This window comes from Lathamus discolor, chromosome 3, assembly GCF_037157495.1.
Source record: "Lathamus discolor isolate bLatDis1 chromosome 3, bLatDis1.hap1, whole genome shotgun sequence".
Classification (NCBI taxonomy): domain Eukaryota; kingdom Metazoa; phylum Chordata; class Aves; order Psittaciformes; family Psittacidae; genus Lathamus; species Lathamus discolor.
In genome coordinates, this window is record NC_088886.1 from 114962682 (window position 1) to 114981423 (window position 18742).

At 41.5% G+C, this 18742-nt stretch overlaps 1 protein-coding gene across 14 annotated transcripts in view; it reads left to right on the top strand.

The window, feature by feature from the left end:
- Nucleotides 1–2332: 2332 nt before the first annotated feature.
- Nucleotides 2333–18742, top strand: part of GTDC1 (glycosyltransferase like domain containing 1) — a 338529-nt gene continuing 322119 nt past the window's right edge. For 10 of the 14 annotated variants that reach the window (XR_010610816.1, XR_010610817.1, XM_065671261.1 and 7 more), the window contains exons 1-3: nucleotides 2339–2393; nucleotides 9206–9348; nucleotides 11719–11839. The gene's annotated coding sequence lies outside the window, so the exon portion shown is untranslated. Of the gene's footprint in view, nucleotides 2394–9205; nucleotides 9349–11718; nucleotides 11840–11905; nucleotides 11928–18742 lie in introns of those variants that run through there. The other 4 variants (XM_065671263.1, XM_065671262.1, XM_065671264.1 and 1 more) reach the window with 4 other exon arrangements.

Here is an 18742-nt window from a genome sequence, read left to right on the forward strand (position 1 = left end):
TTGACATTACTGCTGTACTTCAGGGTTGGATGGGTGATTCCACACTTGTTTTTCACCTTTCCGTAGGTATCACCAGTAGGGTAACCATGAAGAAATGTCTTCAATGCAGAAAACTCTGATGTATTTGACTAAAAAACCTGTGATGTTAAACACAAGCTACCTATGTTGCCATCAGAAAAGGTAAAAATATAGCTATACCAATTCGGTTTTCCCTCAAATCTATGACCTGCACAGAGAAATCAAATAACCACACACACACCGAAGGCTCTCCAGCTCTTAACATGCTATTTTAACCTAGAGCTTCACATGACTGGTCTGGATGTGGTTAAGAGTTCCACAGTGCCACATTAGGTGAAGCACCCTTGAGCAGACTGTGCTGGTCTGAGTCACAGTGTTCCACAAGAAACTACAGTCATGGTGCAGGCTTCACCACTAGCATTATTCTTTCTGGGAAAAAAGGCAAAATAAGAAAAACCTTTACAGCAGCAAGATGGCAGGCAGTACAGATAGACTGATTTGCCATGAAAAAAGTTAGAGGGTCTCATTAGGGGCAAAGTTATTAGGCCAAGCAAACAGTTAAACTCTCTCACACAGAGGTAACAGAGTTGCCAGCCTTGAACTCTAAAGGCACTCTCTTGAGCTCCAGAGAAGTGACTCTTTTTTGCAGCTTCCTCAGTGCCATCCGTCTACCATAATGCTGTGGTCTTTTTCTTTCTTTAAATTCTGGGCTCCAACTAATTACTGGCAGGAAGTGCCTATTTTTATGCCATTAGTATGCAAATGAGTGAGAAGTAGAAAAATATTCTAAAGGAACTGTTACAATATCTGTCCACAGATTACTGGCCAATTAGAACATGGGATTAGGCCTGCGGGACCCCAAAAGAGTATGGCCAAAGTCTTTCTGCTTGGGTGCCTCAAGTGTAATTTCAATGGGAACTGTATATACATAGTTCTTTTCCTCAAAAAAAGGGGAAAAAAAGTTCAAGACTAAATTGCCTGCTACAAATGAGCACTTCTGCACTTGAAAAATGCATGCTTTCACTTCCTCCCCTTAATTTTTCTATCCATAAATTGGGGATAAAACATCCTGTTTTGTCTGTGCTCCAGCACATGCCGGGGGCAAATTATTCAGCTGGACTGAAGGTCTCCTCATCTCTCACCCTGCCTGATGACGTCTGGAAGACAAACACTTAGATTTATGCAAGTTTTTATAATGCAAGTGATAAATATTTAAAGATTTTCAGGTCTTACCACTTCCACTTAGGTAAAAAACAGGAAGAACTGCCTGCTTGGTGACATTTGGGCATTTCCATAGCTTGATAGTGTCTGGAATTCAGAAGTGCAGGACAGTAGAAAGCTTTTGGAAAACAACTTTACTGGGCATTTTGAACTTAGAAAATTGTGAAACAAACTGCTGCATTATCCTAAGGGTATTTCTCATGCAAATCAACCTTCTTGTCACTCTTTCATAATCACTGATTAGCCAGAGTAGGAAAAAATACATAATTCCTCAAGTTACTGGTCTTGATGCTTCTAACAGCTGTACTCTTCGGAAATTTTGCTTCATCACTCCATTAGAAATTACTCATTATGACTTCCTATGAAAAAGAGAACAGCTTACATCTACATACCAAAGATAACACCATGCTAAACTGAGTCACCTTAACAAATACTGCTCCTCTGAAAAGTTTCCCTAGAGAGGCTCTTTATTCACTGAGGCTGCAGCAGAGGGTTCACAACCCAGGCTGTAACAGTCACACCTGTCTGGCCTTTCCCTGGAGTTCCACCACCTGAAAAGGCTTGATTTACCAGGGGAAAAAAGCTCACACACCTCCTACTCATATAGAACTGGTAACAGCCCTGATTTTCCCTCCTTTCACCTGCCTCTTTCAGAAAAGCATCTTTAGTTTTCTCTCTTTTTTTTTTTTTTTTTTTTTTCCCCCTTAGTCCAACTGGTGCATAGTTTTGTTCCTTCTACCCATTCCTTCCCTCAAAACTCTTTTGAACGGCCTCAATGCTTGTCACGCAGGTGTCACAGCATCACTACAAATGATTTATTTTCCTTTCCACCGCTCTGGTCCCCTTAGTTTTCCTTTCCATTCCCCGGCCCAGCAGCTGAGCTCCGGCCGGCGGGGAGGTCCATCCGCGCTTGGCCAGTGCCGGGGAGCTGCCGCCACGGAGCGAGGTCCCCGGGCGGGCCCGAGCACCTCTCCCCGCGGGCGGCGCCCGACTCGGGGGTGAGCGGCGAGCAGCGGGGCCCGGCCCGGGGCGGTGGAAGGAGGGGGCCCGGCTGGCGGCGGGGGGAGGCTGGCTCTGCGGCGCGCCGAGGAGAGGGAGGGGCCGGGACGCCGGCGCGTCGGTGCCGACGGTCTCCAGGCGGGAGCGAGGAGGAGGTGAGCTCCCTCTGGGTGGGGTAAGGAGCAGGGCCGCCCGCGCCAGGCAGGAGGGAGGGAAGGGGTCAGCGCGGAGCGGCGGGGCGGGCGTTCGGCCCAGGGCCGGGCGAGGAGGAAGGGGGAGAGAGCCGGAGGCGGCCGGCGGTCCGCGGGAGGAGCGGGGGGGGGGCAGCCCTCCGAGCCCCGCTCCGCTCGGCGCGGGAGGGGGAGGCGAGGGGAGTCGGCTCTCCGCCGCCGGACGCGGGGATGGGCGCTCTGCCTGCCGTGGCTCCCCGGCACCTGCGGCGCGGGAGGCGCTGTCGGGGACAGCCGTCACCCCAGCCCTCCCTAAAATGGCCCCGCGGCCCTGCCGGCGGCGGCCGGCAGGGGGGTGAGGGGGAGCCTTGCGGCCTCGGCGGCGGCCTCCGGAGGCGGCGAGCCCGCTGAAAGGGGTCATTCCCTGGGGAGCGACCGCGGTGGGGTAGCGGCCGCTGCCGGCACGGGGTGCCGAGTCCCCGGCGGTCCTAACATGGCAGCCACGCCTCGGCCCCTCTGCGCCCTTCGGCCAGGAGAGGCGGGCAAGGCCTGTCGGCACCCTCCGGCCTCTTCCCTTAGCGTCTTCCCGGGTAGCCCCCAGAAAGACGCGGGGCTGCAAGGCTAGGCGCAGCCGGGGAAGGGAGTGCGGCCTGGCAGGGCCCGGCTCCCTGGGCTCGGCGGCTGCCGGGTGGGTACGGAGGAGCCGCCGCTGGGGCGTGCCCTGCCGGCCAGGCCTCGGTCGGGCATAGCCCCGCCGCAGCCTCCCGAGTACCTGAGTGTTTAAAATAAGTGTGTGTGGGTTATTTTCTACGTACACTCATACTGTTTTTAAATACAAACTGTGCGAGGCAGGGACCGCGTTTCTGAGGCAGTTACGAAGTGAATTGCAAAATCTGAACCCAGCTGCATTCGAAGTGTCACTGTAGCACAACTGAGACGTTAATATGTATAAATAGTTATGCTGATAGAACTGTCAAGAAAATTGTGACCTTTGTGTCATGCTTTACAGAACACGGAAAACAAAAAAAAATAAAATCTCGTTTTTGCAGAATACATAGATTTGGGGATTTTGTTGTTATTATTTTAACCTAAAAATACCCTGTGACATAACACTTCATAACAGAGGAGCTGCTTAAATATACTTTGCAAACGAATCCTAACTTTAGGAAAGTGTGTCTCGGGTGAATGAGACTTGGCATGTCTGCACAAATCTTTTAACACATGGCTGTGATGACTGGAGTAGCAGACTGGAGGAAAGAAACCATTGGAGGTGCAAATGCATGCACTTTTTTTAAGAAGCGGGGGAAAGAGTTTGACGCTTACTTTATGGTAGGATTTTCTGGTTGACAAGAAGTGGGTGTGCATTACCATGGTTCAGAGTTTAGACCAGTAGGTAAAGATGAGTAGTGATTTCAGTGCGGCTTATAATGATGGTTTGGTGTAACTAAATAGTTATTATATTGGACTCTATTAACCTGGTTAACTTTAAATCTTAACCATGACAGAGTTTTAATGTAAAGAGCCACCAATACAATACTGAATTTTAATTGGAGCTTTCTGGTGTAGAGTGTATTCTTGTTTATTCTTTTTTTTTTTTTTTTCCTTATTAGAAGTCCAGTCATAGTAGAATTCATTGGAAGAATACTTTCTGACATAAATTTAAATGCTCTGAATCCAGATTTCAGAAATCAGCTAAGGGCAGGTTTTTTAAAAATAATGGGTTTTTTTGGTGGGTTTTTTTGTGGTTTTTTTTTTTTTTTTTTTTTTAATCTATATGCCTACCACTTATAAAGAGGTGAGCATTATTCTCAATATTGCATTACCTTGGTATTTGCAAACTTTGTGAGCAATTTCCCAGTATAGTAAGTGGCTGGCCAATCAACAGTGATGCTAGAACCTGAGAAACCAACACACTGTCCAGCTCAAGGCATTGATACTTTACAAATACAGCACAAAGTTCCTCTGTCCACTGATAAAACACAGTTTGAATTCTCATGCAGTAGTATTGTTACAACTGCTGTCAGTTACTGTGCTGGGAGTAGTTCAGTAAAACTCTGTGAAGCCAAGAACAGCACATAGTGGACTGGTCTTGTTTACCCTGAATGAGAAAGGGTGTTTGGCATGAGGCACTGATATGGTACCAGCAAACATGTCCTGAATTTCAGTCTTTCAGGATTTGCTATGGGTTAACACACCTCTTAATCCTTGTTGACATCTCTCCTGTGTAAGGTTCGGTCTCATATGCAACTGGTACTGTTGCAAGTCATGCTCATAGCTTGTGAAGTGCCTGTGTTACAGCTGAAACATGTCACTTGTGCTGCTAAGTCACTTAGACCCTAATGTAAAAGTTATACAACTTCCTTAATGCTGTTTTAAAACTGAAATATAGACATATTTTAAAGACCTGTTTGGCTGGAGGCCCGTTTTAGAGTGGCTAGTAAAAGTAATAAACTATCCTCAAAGATTTCTGCTCAATAAAATTTGAGAATATGAAAACAAAAAGTTCCTGGTTTACCTTTTTAGTAATGTTTTCTGCATCCTATGACTGCGGCCTTTGACACTCTGTGTAGCTCAAAAAGGAGCTACATGCTTTGAGCATTTTAGGCCTCTGAGCCAGTCCACAGCATTGACTTGTGTTATTTTCTGTTTTGATCAGAGCAGTGGAAGTTTACAGTCTCTGACCAATATCCTGCACTGGTGAAAATTTCTGGAGAGATGTTTTTATCGGCAAAACAGAAGTTTACTGGTGTACTTTATTTTGCTTGGAGTTCTTGGAGTAAGCTTCTTGGACAAAACCTGAATGGCAGCTGTAAGGTGTGATCACCATATCCTGATGTGGAGAGGAGAAGGCCAGTAGTTTTAGAAGCATTTGCTGTAATTAAATTCCTTACTGTTTGTGTGACCAACTGGAATCCAACTTAAAGAAATGTTATATATAAATATACATACACTTATACATTTATACTGCATTTATGGCTTCACAAAAATATGTTTATACAGTACAGTCCTATATTGTTCAGACTGGGAGAGCCATTGAAGGAAGGCATTTCTCCTGCAGCTGTCGATGAGTAAATCCTTCATATGAAATGCTCTCTTGTATTATCTGTTTTGGTTGCAAAGGGGAAGTCTTGGCCAAAGACTTAATATCTTACCTGGTTAAATAATTTGAGTTAAAGAACTGCTGTTTCTGTATAAATTGGGTCTTAAAATATAGGCTCAGAGGAAACGTATATAGCATATATGTTCCTGTGTAAACAGAATTGTATTCTGTTGTAAGGAAATACACTAAGAATATATTTTAATTTTCAATTTTTAATTATGTTGGTATAAATAATGGGACTGCTCTATATGGGGGCTTCTGTGTACTGCTGCTTGAGACATAAGCCATTGTGTAGTGGGAGTAGTAACAAAACCAAAGCAAATTATTTGCTGAGCAGCTGAACGGGGTATCTCATTGCCTGGGACTAGTTGTATGAAAGAGTACTGAAATATATACACAAGGCTGTTAGGAACCCACATAGCAGCCATTTTGGAAATACCTTGGCTACCATGTTGTTGGGTTGTTGTTTTTTTTTCTTTCCATTTTTATGTGAGAAGTGATATCCACCAAGTTTGTAAAGCAAGAAAATCATCTTGATCTTTGGTGGCAGAATTGTTAACGAGGAGCTCCAGTGGGCCTGCTTTCCTCTGCCCGCAGCCATCAGTAAGTGGTGCAGTTAGCAGTGGTGAAGCGGTGCCTTAGTGCTGTAAGGACAAACATCCCAGTGTGAATTTCACTTCTGAATAGATATCTATCAAAGTATGTCTTAAGCATACACCTTAGCTAGCCATATTGCTGCACATCAGATGTGAAAGTAAAAATAAATGTGTGAAGCACCAGGCAGAGAGTATGAAATCTAAATCTGAAAACCATGTCTCCAAACAGTCTATTATCCTAAATTCTGGACCCCATGTATATATGGGAGCATACATATATGTTTTATTTTTGATTCACAGTATTTCCTGTAGGCAAGAAATCAAAGATCTTTTCAAGTTATAAATGACAATAAGTAGGGAAGCCAGTACTTCAAATTGCTGGTATTTTGGTATGAGTAGCTCTTTGATGTCCAAATGAGAGTGGGAGGAATGTCTGAAATGAACAATGAATTATGTAAAATTATTGATGAAATGCAGAACTTGGAGGAAAACAGGCAAGGCCAGGCACTAAGTCTGTTTGGGTTTTTTTTTCCCTGAATAATTACTTGTTAGGGTTAAGACACAGAAAGAACACAAAACAGTTGAGACAGATAAATCCTGAAGCAAGTTAGTGCTGTATAAGCAACTTTGATTTAGATATTTGTGTGTGTATAGGTTTACATACAGTCAAACATATGTGCAAAATTTAATAAATGTGATTAGCAGGAGTTTTCTCATTGGCAGTTAATATGGAACTGGTTTTGATATCTTCATACCTCAATTTTGCTGAATTGTAGTTTTGCTGAATAGTTATTAAAATTGTTGGAAGAAAAAAGTTAAATTGACAAAAAGGAAAGAGAAATTTAATCAGTTTTGCATCTGGAAACATCTTTATTTATTTTGTCTGTCCAACAGTGTGACCAGTGTACCTTCACATGCTGTTTTTGAGTTTTGTTCCAAGATTTTTTTTTTTGTGCAGTTCGGTGGCATGTTTGTGCAACAGGTTGTATATGTTAATGAACTCAATGTGCAAGTTTGATATTGCCATAGATACTGTGGGAATGTTTTCTTCTTAGAGGTACAACAGTGGTCCTTAAAAAGGTTACTTTGGCCATGCCTCTGGCAACAGAAAATTTGTGATGGTTGTGCCCTTCATGAATAAAATACTCTCCAGAGTGCAAGATTTCTTTCATAGGCTTTATTAGAAGCATTGTTTGAGGGGGGGAAAAATCCATGCACTTAACTTCACGCCTGAGTAGTTGGATTCAGATTTAATATGATGCAGTCTTTTATTCCTTCAATGGGATGGAAGATTTACTGAATTGATGTTCTATGATGGGCATTACTCACCTTAGCAGAATTTAGTGGCCAGCTGCGTTGGAATGGAGGATGAAGACCTCACTGTTGGCGTTTGGTATTTTCTCTCAACCTGAAAAGACAAAGAAAACCTTCTCCCTCAGAGAACTGAGATTTTTTTGGTTCATCCTCCTAGAGACTAATAAAATGTGTGTAATAGAAGCAGGACTGTGGTAAAGCCATTGTGTAGAAGAACTTCCTGAATGTCACAAAGCATTGTGTGTATATGCAAGAGTACATGTTTGGGAATGCTGAAAACTCGGGAGTGATTATCTAAAGCAGTGATGGTATGGAACTGTAGTGGCAGAACATTTGGAAGAAGAAACAGTGGAGTAGTGCTGTTTCTGGGACCAGCTCTTGGAAAAATATCACCTTTTTCCTGTTCTTTTCCAGTCGCATTGGTTTGAAGGAGGTGGAAAAGCCTCAAGAGTTGAGTGTAAAGGACGTTATTATGGAGCACTTGACGATGGAGATCTTGATTCTGTTTTTATAGTGGTTTATTTACCAGGTGGCACTTTGTAAATAAAACAGGAATAAAGTCCATATTGAATTGTGAAAATAAGGTGGTTTTTGTAAGTATCTTGCCTGGTGCATATAATTAAAGGGCTTTCTCAGAAGCACCATCATTTCATAATTTAAAAATAAATCTTGAACTACAGATCCTCGTTTCATCTGATCCTCAGTGTCATATTTTCTATATATCTTTCTGCTTTGATGCTTACTTTACATACAGATTTTCAGAAAACAAAAATTCAACAAATAGTTGAACATATTGCATCTTAAGTATTGTTTCTTTTCAAGGTTTACACAAAGAATATGTTGTAAGATGACTTTGCAGAATAAGTAATCCAGCAGTTTTCTGTGGAATTCTGTGGTTTGTGATTTCCCAGGCGAAAATTTTGCCACTTACCTTGTCTGTCTGCTGGATTGCAGTTTAATGCAGTAAATTTCTGAGTATAACTTTGTGTGTGGTTTGAGATAAACTGAAGTTCTCCAGATAAACAGTAACATCTTCTTGTTGGCTTCACAGAATAATTTCTTGTCCCAATCTTGCTTTAAGAAAACTTCAACAGAATATGCTTTTGTTATGATTGTCAGTTTTCTTTTTTCTTGTGATTTAAATGTAAAGACAGATTGATCAAGGTGACCGTAGAGATGGTCCTGGCCTATATAGTAATTATTTCTGGCAAGGCGTAAAATAAAAAGTTGGTCATTCTTGGGCCTAAAATCAGCAAGGCATGTGACACGAATGCTCCTCCATACTTCTTATCAGACCAGGGTCCTTAAGGACCACAGGACATTGCTAAAGCAGAAAGCTATGTTGCATGCTCCTCTTTATGAATGTTTCGTGATTAAGCTTTTAAAAGTCACAACCCACAACATGCAACTGCAGTTTCATGGTAGCCGTGACATTATTTTACTATCCATGCTGTGAATTTCATTCTGTAGTGATATTGGCCTTTTAAGTTGGTTGTCAGTGGAGAACAGGGAAGCTACACTTGCAGCATCTGTATGCAATCTTAGCGACAAGTAGGACCCTCTGGAAAGCTGTTACTGTTGGGGCAGAACTAATCATTCCATGTGAAATTATGTAAGGAGAATTAGCTCTGACTCTACCTCATTTCCTTTCATACTGCTGTGAAAATAAGCTTAGAAACGTCAAGCCTTCCCTCCTCATTTCTCCAAGTACTTTATTAAATACTTCTTTTTATTAAGGCTTATTTATTGCAGGTGCTAGAAATGAAAACAACTAACTGTATTTCTAGGTACTAATGGGATGTGCATCCTTGCCCAATTTGGCAGTTTTGATTTCCTTCTCAGGACTGGATTCCTGGGATTGGTTGCTGTGCCTTCTCTGTACTTTGACTTTATTTCCCCGGTGGATCATTCGGAGTACTTCATATTTAAGGTAACATGCTTGATGTGATAGAAAATTGTCAGTCACAGACTGCCTTGGCTATTTAGAAAAAAGAGATATCAAAAGCCTGTGTGGAGCTCTAAGGAGCAGTCAGGTCACCTGCTGATTTGCCTGGCAGGAGCCTAAACTTGTACAGCCTTTAGGTTGAGAAAAGAAAAGGCAGATCTCTGGAGGTCATTTGCTCTACAATAAGACCCTGTTATGTGCACGAGCATACAGTGTCATTGTAAAGCCAGATAGATGTGTACAGATGGTTTCTCACGTGTTCATCTTCCAGGTCTTAAAAACAATCAGTGATAATTTCTGTAACCCCTCCATAACCTAACTTACTGAAGTATCCCAAGAGGTAGCATGTTTCCTTTAATACTGTTTTATTTTTTTTTTCCTAACCCTTTGCAGTAGTGGGACATTATAGTAATTTTTGTAACTGCTCTTAATCTGTTTTGAAGCCTTAAAGCCTGTGCCCTCTTTCTTTACTAATTTTTTGTTTCATTGTTTTTTTTTTTTTTTGCTACTTAGCAAGGTCATTTTCCTTTAACTTTCCCTGATTGCTTAGGTTTTCTTCTGAGCTTTTCTCTGTTTCCTACATCTATGTATCCAGGCCTGAACATAATACACATTCTTGGTCAGTCAGTATCAGTGATGAATAGAGTATATATAACCATTCTTTGCGTATGATGCTTCTGTTAATAAATCTTTCATTTTTTGCAGTCAATTCAGTATTAATAGCCCAATTTCAGTTTTGCTGTTAATCCGTTCATCCTACTTTCTTAAATTCTAACTCTGCTTCCCAGAATGCCTCCAGCCCTTCCCAGGTAACGACAAAATTTTGCAATTACATTGTTCATCATCCAAGTAATAAATGAAAACATTAATCCTACGCTGAAACTGCTGTCTGCATTATTATCTGTGGGCCAAGAGGAAGAAGCTTATTATAGCTGGAGTCCTGCAACCAGTACCTTGCTGCAGACCTGACCTTTGGAGATGAAGGTCCGGTTGAGCCTGCAACTGGACAAATGAAGTCAGAGATCTTGTAACTACAGGTGTTTAGAGAGCAAAACTTCAGTGAGATAAAACAAATTTGGAGAGCATTTGCATGGATCTGCACACCTGGGTTGATGTTGGCTTGGTTCCTGGGAGTGGTGTGTAAAAATTACCTATAATTAATTGGATAAAGATATATGTTCACACTTCCATTTCTGAGTAAATTGAGATGGACCCATGTACAAATGGTCATTTTTCATGGCTGCTAGATAACACTTTAAGAAAAATAAATCTTTGATCAAACAGATACCAGTATTTGAAGTGTTATTTTGTGAATTGTGTAGACAATAGGAGAAAGGGAAGAAAGAGGGTATCTCTACTTCAAACCTTTTTCTTTAATGCTGTTTGCTTGGAATGTAGTCTGAATTGTTTTTTATGTTAGTGTTTTAGTATACCTGACATAATCAGAAACTCTTTATTTTATCTTCTGCACTGGCATTTCCAAAAATGAAGCAACCAAGAGAAGCTGCTAGAGAGTCAGAAAGTTGCAAGGACCATAGCTTACAGTTAAGGCAGATGTGATTGCAGCATCTGTGCCTAGGAAAGCTTCAGTCTGATCCGCCTTCTGTCTTCAGGATTTCTGTGATTCCAGAAGCACAAGTGGTGCAGATAAGACATGTCCTTTGAGGTTTTAAAATGCTTCTGCTTAGATTGTAAGGCTCTTCCTTATTAGGCCCACAGGAAGCACATCTCCTGTAGTGCAGCCAAATTGGTATTATTAAATACTTCTTCTCAGACTCTCCCGTGGTAACTCTTCTCCGTGGTGAAGTTATTTGGGTGGTTGCCTCTGTGTACTGACTAGCTGAGTATGTGGCCTCAAGGTGTAACTGTGCATGGTAATTTCTGATTTGCGAGCTGTAATAGAATCCAAAGAAGAGTTCATAGAGGACTTTTCACTTTTTTCCTTAAATTGGACTCTTCAGTGCTAAAACTTGGAACTAATAAGTTGGAATCTTCATTAGAACACAATGAGGAATAACAGGAAGAAAAATCCCAAAGCCTGCATCAGATAAAATTTATTTTCTTCATTGATTCTCCCCTTTGCTAACTGTTTTTGCAAAATGGGTCTTTGCCCATTCTCAGTGCAGCAGCTATGTTGGTTTCTGGGTAGCATAAAATTCTGCATATCCATTCCTGGGTTATTAAGAAAACCCTGCCCTTTTTCATCATCTTTGACCAGCAGTTGTATGTCTGCTTTCTGATCTCGAGACTCTTCTGCATATGTTTGGGTTCCCTGCTTGCTGTGCTTCGCTTCTGCTGTTGTATCCTGCTCTTGGAAGCTGTGCTTGGTGAGATGTGCTTGCTTTTACCTTTCAGGTGAACTCCTCTGGTCCGCTGTTTAGCCTGTGGGAATATGCAAGCCTCTGGCCTTCCTTTGCTCTAGCTACAACCTTTTTGAAAGGACTTCACTTAACACAGCGCCCAGTGGGTAAAGCAGGTATGCTCTGTAGGAGTGCAACACAAAACAGAAATTGAAGGATTTATTGCTGTAAGCTCCGGAATATGTTCTGCAAAAGAAACAGCCTGTAAGTAATATATTAAAAGAGGAACTGGATGAAACATGAAGACAACCTCTAAATGAGAAAAGCAGGTGGTTTGCATTATTTCCTTCATGTTTAGTCTTTATGTTGGTATCATCATAACAATGCATGATGAATGAATATGCTTTACTCTCAGTGATAATTAAAATTCGATTACCTGAATATTTATGTTGTTCAGTACTTAGAAATATTTGGTGAGTTTTATACTTCACTGGAATCATAGAGTAATTTTGGAAGTTGAACAGTGTATTTCATTGCAGATTATCCTAAAATAATTTCTTAATCGTTTGGATGCGTTAGTATTACATTAAAAAGTGTAAACTTTGAAAATGTAGTTAGTAAATTTTGCGCAAGAAGTGAACTCCGTTCTGTTTTCTAGCATTAATTATGCAAGTTTGAAATTTCTCAGTTTCATGTAAAGGTAGGGCTTTTTTATTTGTATGTAGCCATTGAAATAAATTACCAGTACAAGTAAACATTCTACTCAGAAATGAGGGATGCCTGGAGTTTGCTCTACTGAGACAGTTTAATTCATCCATCATCAGGGATGATGTTTCTTAGCAACACAAGTATTTTCGGCCAGGGTGCTTTTACAAACTTTCACATTTTTCTTCAAATACAGCCTTGGTAGTGTTTTGTGTAACCTGATGTTTGTCCATCTGTCCTGAAGCTCCCAATACTTTTCCATTCCTCCCAATGACCAAATGACACATTTTTTTTCAGCTTAATAATATGTATCTTGACTTAGAGAACCATTTTGCATGTCAGATTTTCCAAAGGTTTCTGGGAAATTATTTGTTGCTCTGGATAGCAAAGCTCAAAGTTATTAAAAAATGTGTTGTAGTTTCATAATAAAACAGATAAGAAAAATATTGGCTTGGGAGCTAACTAAATGCTTTCTGATAGCCATAGCCTCGGGGAGGATACTTGAATCATTTGTAATAAAGGGATATCTTTGATATCGTCTGGTGAATTGACTAGTATTCTGTTTAGATCATAATTTATGGAAAACCTGGCTTGATACACAATGTTACATTATCAAATTGTTTGGATGTAAGAATTGCCTTTATGTGTGGTTAAGATTTTCAGTGTTTATTCTTTTAATGTGCTCTATGAAATCAGAAAAAGCTGTTGATATATTAAGACTCTACCTTTATCTCTTGGTTTCCATTTTTTTAACGTGTGAAACTGATTTAATCAGTGCAGTTACAGCTCGGAGTTGCAGAGTAGGTTTGGCTTTATAAACCCCTTCGGGTATATAACAAGTGTTACTCAGTACTAAGAGCAAGCATCTTTCAAATACAATGTATTATTTTGCTTTGAGAAATAATACTTTTTTTTTTTTTTTACTTTTTGGTAAACTGGTATGGAAACTTACATAATTCTCCGTGTGAATGGTAACTAAGCCCCTGATTATTTCTTGCTTTGAAAGGAGAAGTTTAGTGGTTATAGGATGAAGGCGGCGTGTGGTAAGCGCTTGAAAAATGTTGTGATGAGTTAATGATTTCTTAGCTTATTTCACAAAGAAGGTGTACAGAAACCATTTTAAATAGTGGGAAAACGAATTACAGAAATATTTGTTTGATTCTTACTCATAGTTAAGCCCCCACCCCCATGTTGCACCTCACACCATCCTAGCTTTATTTTACCAAGTTTTCATAGAATCACAGAACAGTTAGGGTTGGAAAGGACCTTAAGATCATCCAGTTCCAACCCTCCTGCCGTGGGCAGGGACACCTTACACTAAATCATGTCACTCAAGGCTCTGTCCAACCTGGCCTTGAATACTGCCAGGGATGGAGCATTCACAACTTCCCTGGGTAACCCATTCCAGTGACTCACCACCCTTACAGTAAAGAACTTCTTCCTTATATCCAATCTAAACTTCCCCTGTTTAAGTTTTAACTTGTTGCCCCTTGTGCTGTCATTACAATCCCTAATGAAGAGTCCCTCTCCAGCATCCTTATAGGCCCCCTTCAGATACTGGAAGACTGCTATGAGGTCTGCATGCAGCCTTCTCTTCTCCAGGCTGAAGAACCCCGACTTTCTCAGCCTGTCTTCATACGGGAGGTGCTCCAGTCCCCTGATCATCCTCGTGGCCCTCCTCTGCACTTGTTCCAACAGTTCCGTGTCCTTTTTATGTTGAGGACACCAGAACTCTACACAGTACTCCAAGTGAGGTCTCACAAGAGCAGAGTAGAGGGGCAGGATCACCTCCTTCGACCTGCTGGTCATGCTCCTTTTGATGCAGCCCAGGATGCAGTTGGCTTTCTGGGCTGTGAGCTCACACTGAAGCCGCCTCATGTTTAGTTTCTCATCGACCAGCACCCCCAAGTCCTTCTCCACAGGGCTGCTCTGTATCTCTTCTCTGCCCAACCTGTAGCTGTGCCTGGGATTGCTCTGACCCAGGTGTAGGACCTTGCACTTGGCATGGTTGAACTTCTTAAGGTTGGCATCAGCCCGCCTCACAAGCGTGTCAAGGTCCCTCTGGATGGCATCCCTTCCCTCCAGCATATCAACCGAACCACACAGGTTGGTGTCGTCAGCAAACTTGCTGAGGGCGCGCTCAGTCCCACTGTCCATGTCACCGACAAAGATGTTGAACAAAGACTGGTCTCAGCACCGATCCCTGAGGGATACCACTTGTTACTGGTCTCCAGCTGGACACTGAGCCACTGATCACAACTCTTTGTGTGCGGCCATCCAGCCAGTTCTTTATCCACCGAGTGGTCCACTTATCAAATTAATGTCTCTCCCATTTAGAGACAAGGATGTCATGTGGGACAGTGTCGAACGCTTTGTGCAAGTGCAGGTAGATGACATCGGCTGCTCTACCCCTGTCCATCAGTTCTGTAGCCCCATCATAGAAGGCCACCAAATTGGTCAGGCAGGATTTCCCCTTAGTGAAGCCATGCTGGCTGTCATCGAGCACGTTGTTGTTTTTCTTGTGCCTTAGCATGCTGTCCAGGAGAATCTGGTCCAAGATGTTACCAGGCACAGAGGTGAGACTAACTGGTCTGTAGTTCCCTGGATCATCCATTTTCCCCTTCTTGAAAATGGGGGTTATATTTCCCTTTTTCTCTCTGGTGCTGACACTGCCACTGCCGGGGCAGCCAAAGCAGAGCTCCTAGACTGGGCCCTGGCCCTTAGGTGAGTGCTCACTCCCTGGGGCGGGTTTTACCTGCTCAGAGTGGTGCGGTCCCTCCTGATGCCACCCCTTGTGAGTCCCTGCCCCCCTTAGTGAAGCTGCCGGCTTTTGTGCAAGGCCTGGCTAGGACTTGAGGTTCCCTCGATGGCTCTCACTGCTCAGAACTGAGGCTCCTGGACGTGGGGTTTCCCCTCTCTCTGTGGTTGAAGCATCCTCCCTGGAGCCGCTCACCTTGCAAATGACAATGACAAGGTTTCATATATACATGTATAGTCTTTGTATATACAGACAATATGCAAAACCAAATACTTGGAAGAATTAACATGAAGCTGATATAAAGGTTTTATTGATGGTGTTTTAGACCGTATATGTTATTGTACGAGGAAGGGTTTAGAGTCCTGAGAGCTGCCAGTGAAGTCTGTGCTCACTTTGTCGTTTAACTCGATGCTTTTCTGTAAGGATGACATCTCCCAAGTGAAGTCACTAATAATTCTGGTGTGATTTCAAGTTAAATGGCTCTTGGATGTTTATTTGGTGTTTCCAGTTCTGGGTCACTTAATTGAACGTCCAAGCTTAGACATGTTGTTTAAGATCAAGATCATCTTTGTTGCGATATAGGCATTTTGTATCCTGGTTTTATTGTTCAGTATCTTCCAAGATATCCATTGCCTAGGTTGGAAGCTTCTTCTTCCACATTAAACGGTGTCTGTAGAAAAAAGGAAAGAAAGTCTTAGTGAACTGCATTGCTAGCAAGGTGGGCTTTGGCCCTCAAAGTCTCAACCGTTTGAAAACAGCAGAAGTCACTTATGTCTAATGTTATCTTACCTGTAAGTTTGAACTATGGCAGCCTGCAGAAAGGTCAGGGCTCTGTCTGCTCCCTCACCTGCAAGGCTTTGTTACATGTGGTGACAGACTTTGTTTTCATGCCTGCCGTAGAGTCCTGGTATCGTCTGGGAAGGTCTGGAGTTAGTTGTAGGCTCTCCTTGCCTTTTTAGGTGAACAGAATGAATAGAAAATTTGTTGCTTGTAGGAGTATGCTGAGTTTGCAGTCGTGGTGGCTCCTCTAGGTTGTTGCACAGTCTGATGTCATGGATATTCGCTGAAGGCTGGTGTTTTACTCTTCAATAAAATCATGTACCTATGGTCACATTGTAGACCTGTATTTGCATCGCAGCATGTGGTATTTTGTTCTGTAATGCTGTGTATGTAAAGTCTGACTCTAAAGCTAGTAATACACTCTTCAGAAAGTCAGATTTAAAAGATTTTTAAGCATTGAAATCTCTTCGTAATTGAGACTTCATGTTTCTAGCTGTAAGAGCAATGTCTAAATTGACAGAATTTAAAAAGATTTCCACAGGCAAGTGTGCACAACTTCTTTAATTAGAAACCAAACCTCCCAAATACTCTCCAGAAATTAGTTTAAAATGCCTGCTTGTAACTTGTTCAAGTCAGTGGACCTTAAAGCCACTTAGCACACTTTGTCACTATCTAGTCTGTGGTTTGGTATAAGAACAGTTTGATTTTGGGGAAGACTTAATTTGGAGTAGAGAAATAAATAATTCCATGGGATTCACAAGCAAAATACAGCTCTCTGCTGTGAAGTATTGGAGACAATGCTGGTGGTGATGCATCTGTCCAAGAGAGGAGGGAGGGCTTCTAATAATATCCCATAACTTGGGCACTTTTTTATATAGCAGGATTGTTACTTAAGATAAACAAATGATGACAAAACGTCACCTGAGTGCTGTGCTAAAGAAAAAAAAAATATTACCAGATGTTACTTTTAAACCACAGCCTCTCTAGCCTGACTGAAGCAGTTGCTGTGGACCTTCTCTCTTACCCCTGTTCCCTTTTTTCAGGCGGGGCTTCTGCCCTTATTCTATGCACTCCCCTGTGGTTGGGTATGAAGATACAAAGAATTGATGAAAATTATGTTTTTGAAGGTAGTAAAAGGTCTGGAGTAAGTAATAAATAGGGATAACTTTTAACAAGGAGCACACAGTGTCAGAACTGTTGAGAATTTTCAAAAACTACTTCGCATCTTCATCCACCCATGGTTCAAATAAAGAGCATTCACTTTATGGCCTGCAGCATGATATAAGTTGTATTTTGCTATCTTTTTGTTCAAGTGATAAACATTATTTGAATTTTAGGAAAGGCAGTTTGAAAACATACTATATTTAGGATTTAGTCTTGAAGTTATAAGAATAAGTAGTGTTTTTTGCTGTTGCATCTTTTAATGTTCATACGCAAAGTATGATGTGATCAGATTTGTCACTGGGAACATTTAGTTTTTCATGCAAAGTATTTTTGGGCAGCTCTTACTTGGAAGAACATGGAATGAAATATGAAAGAACTAGACTGAAATTACTGTTTATGTTAAAAGGTCACAAACTATAATTGTTTGGATGCTCTTTCTGCAGTCAGTCTGCAAAAGTGGAAAAGATGAGTACAAACCAGTCAGGCTAAAGCATTTCTCAAGATAGGAGTTTGTCTTTGGGGTTCTCAGCATTTAACATAGCTGTGTCTTTTCAGAGAGTTGGGAACTAAATGAATTTATTCTAACTGGGATCTGGGCACACTTATGAATGAGAATGAATGATAGAATAGTTTGGGTTGGAGGGGACATCTAGTTCAGCTGCCCCTGCAATGAAATGAGCAGGGTCACCTTCCACTAAAGCAGATTGGCCAGAGCCACTTCCAGCCTCACTTGGAATATCTCCAGGGATGGTGCATCTACCACCTCTCTGGTAAACTGTTTCAGTATTTTACCACCCTCATTGTAAAAAGTTTCTTCCTTACGTACAGCCTGAATCTCCCGTCTTTTAGTTTAAAACCATTACCCCTTGTCCTTTCGCAACAGGCCCTGCTAAAAAGTCTCCACCTTATTTCTTATACGGTCCTTTTAAGAACTGAAAGTTGGACATCTTTCCATTATATATAGTATTTGCATGTTACTCATACAGTGTGAGAGTTTGTGTGAAAGCAAATGGGTATGGTTCCATTCAGCATGTCTCTAGAACACATAGGTGTTTTGTGTTGTCAATAAAATTCGTAAATTCTCTACATTACTGAGCTTTATTTCCAGCCAAGAAGTAGTACGTGAAAGTGTTATGGCATCTTTAATTGCCATATTTTTTAAGTCTCCATGTTGTGAGTGTGCATACCTCTCTCTGGTCCTGACCTTCATATCAGGTCATTCCACTGAGCAGGTTACAGGGTGTGATGGATGTGGGAGAGGTTGAAACAAGGGAAGAAATTTGATAATCTTTGGATCATTCAGGAATTTAAGTAAAAATGCTATGCTTTGGTAACTTTTGGAATCTTTATGTAAACTTTTAAAGACTGTTAGGTTTTTTAGTCTTTTTTTTATAGTTCTTATTTTATTTGCAGAAGCTTTTATAGACTATAGGATTTACAAGCCTGGGCCAGGCTTGCTTTTACAGTGCCTGGCAGAGTAACATCAGTAGCATAATATGACTTGACTGGTATGACTCAAGACAGTTGCAACCCATGCCTCTTCTCCTTCCCACAAATAATATAATTTTTTTATCTGTCAGTATTGCTTTTTTTGTAATGAGGACTGCTAAAACTAATTTGGTGTATGTAAGGTATGTTTGAAGTAAAGGTGATCTGGTAAACTGTTGCCTAG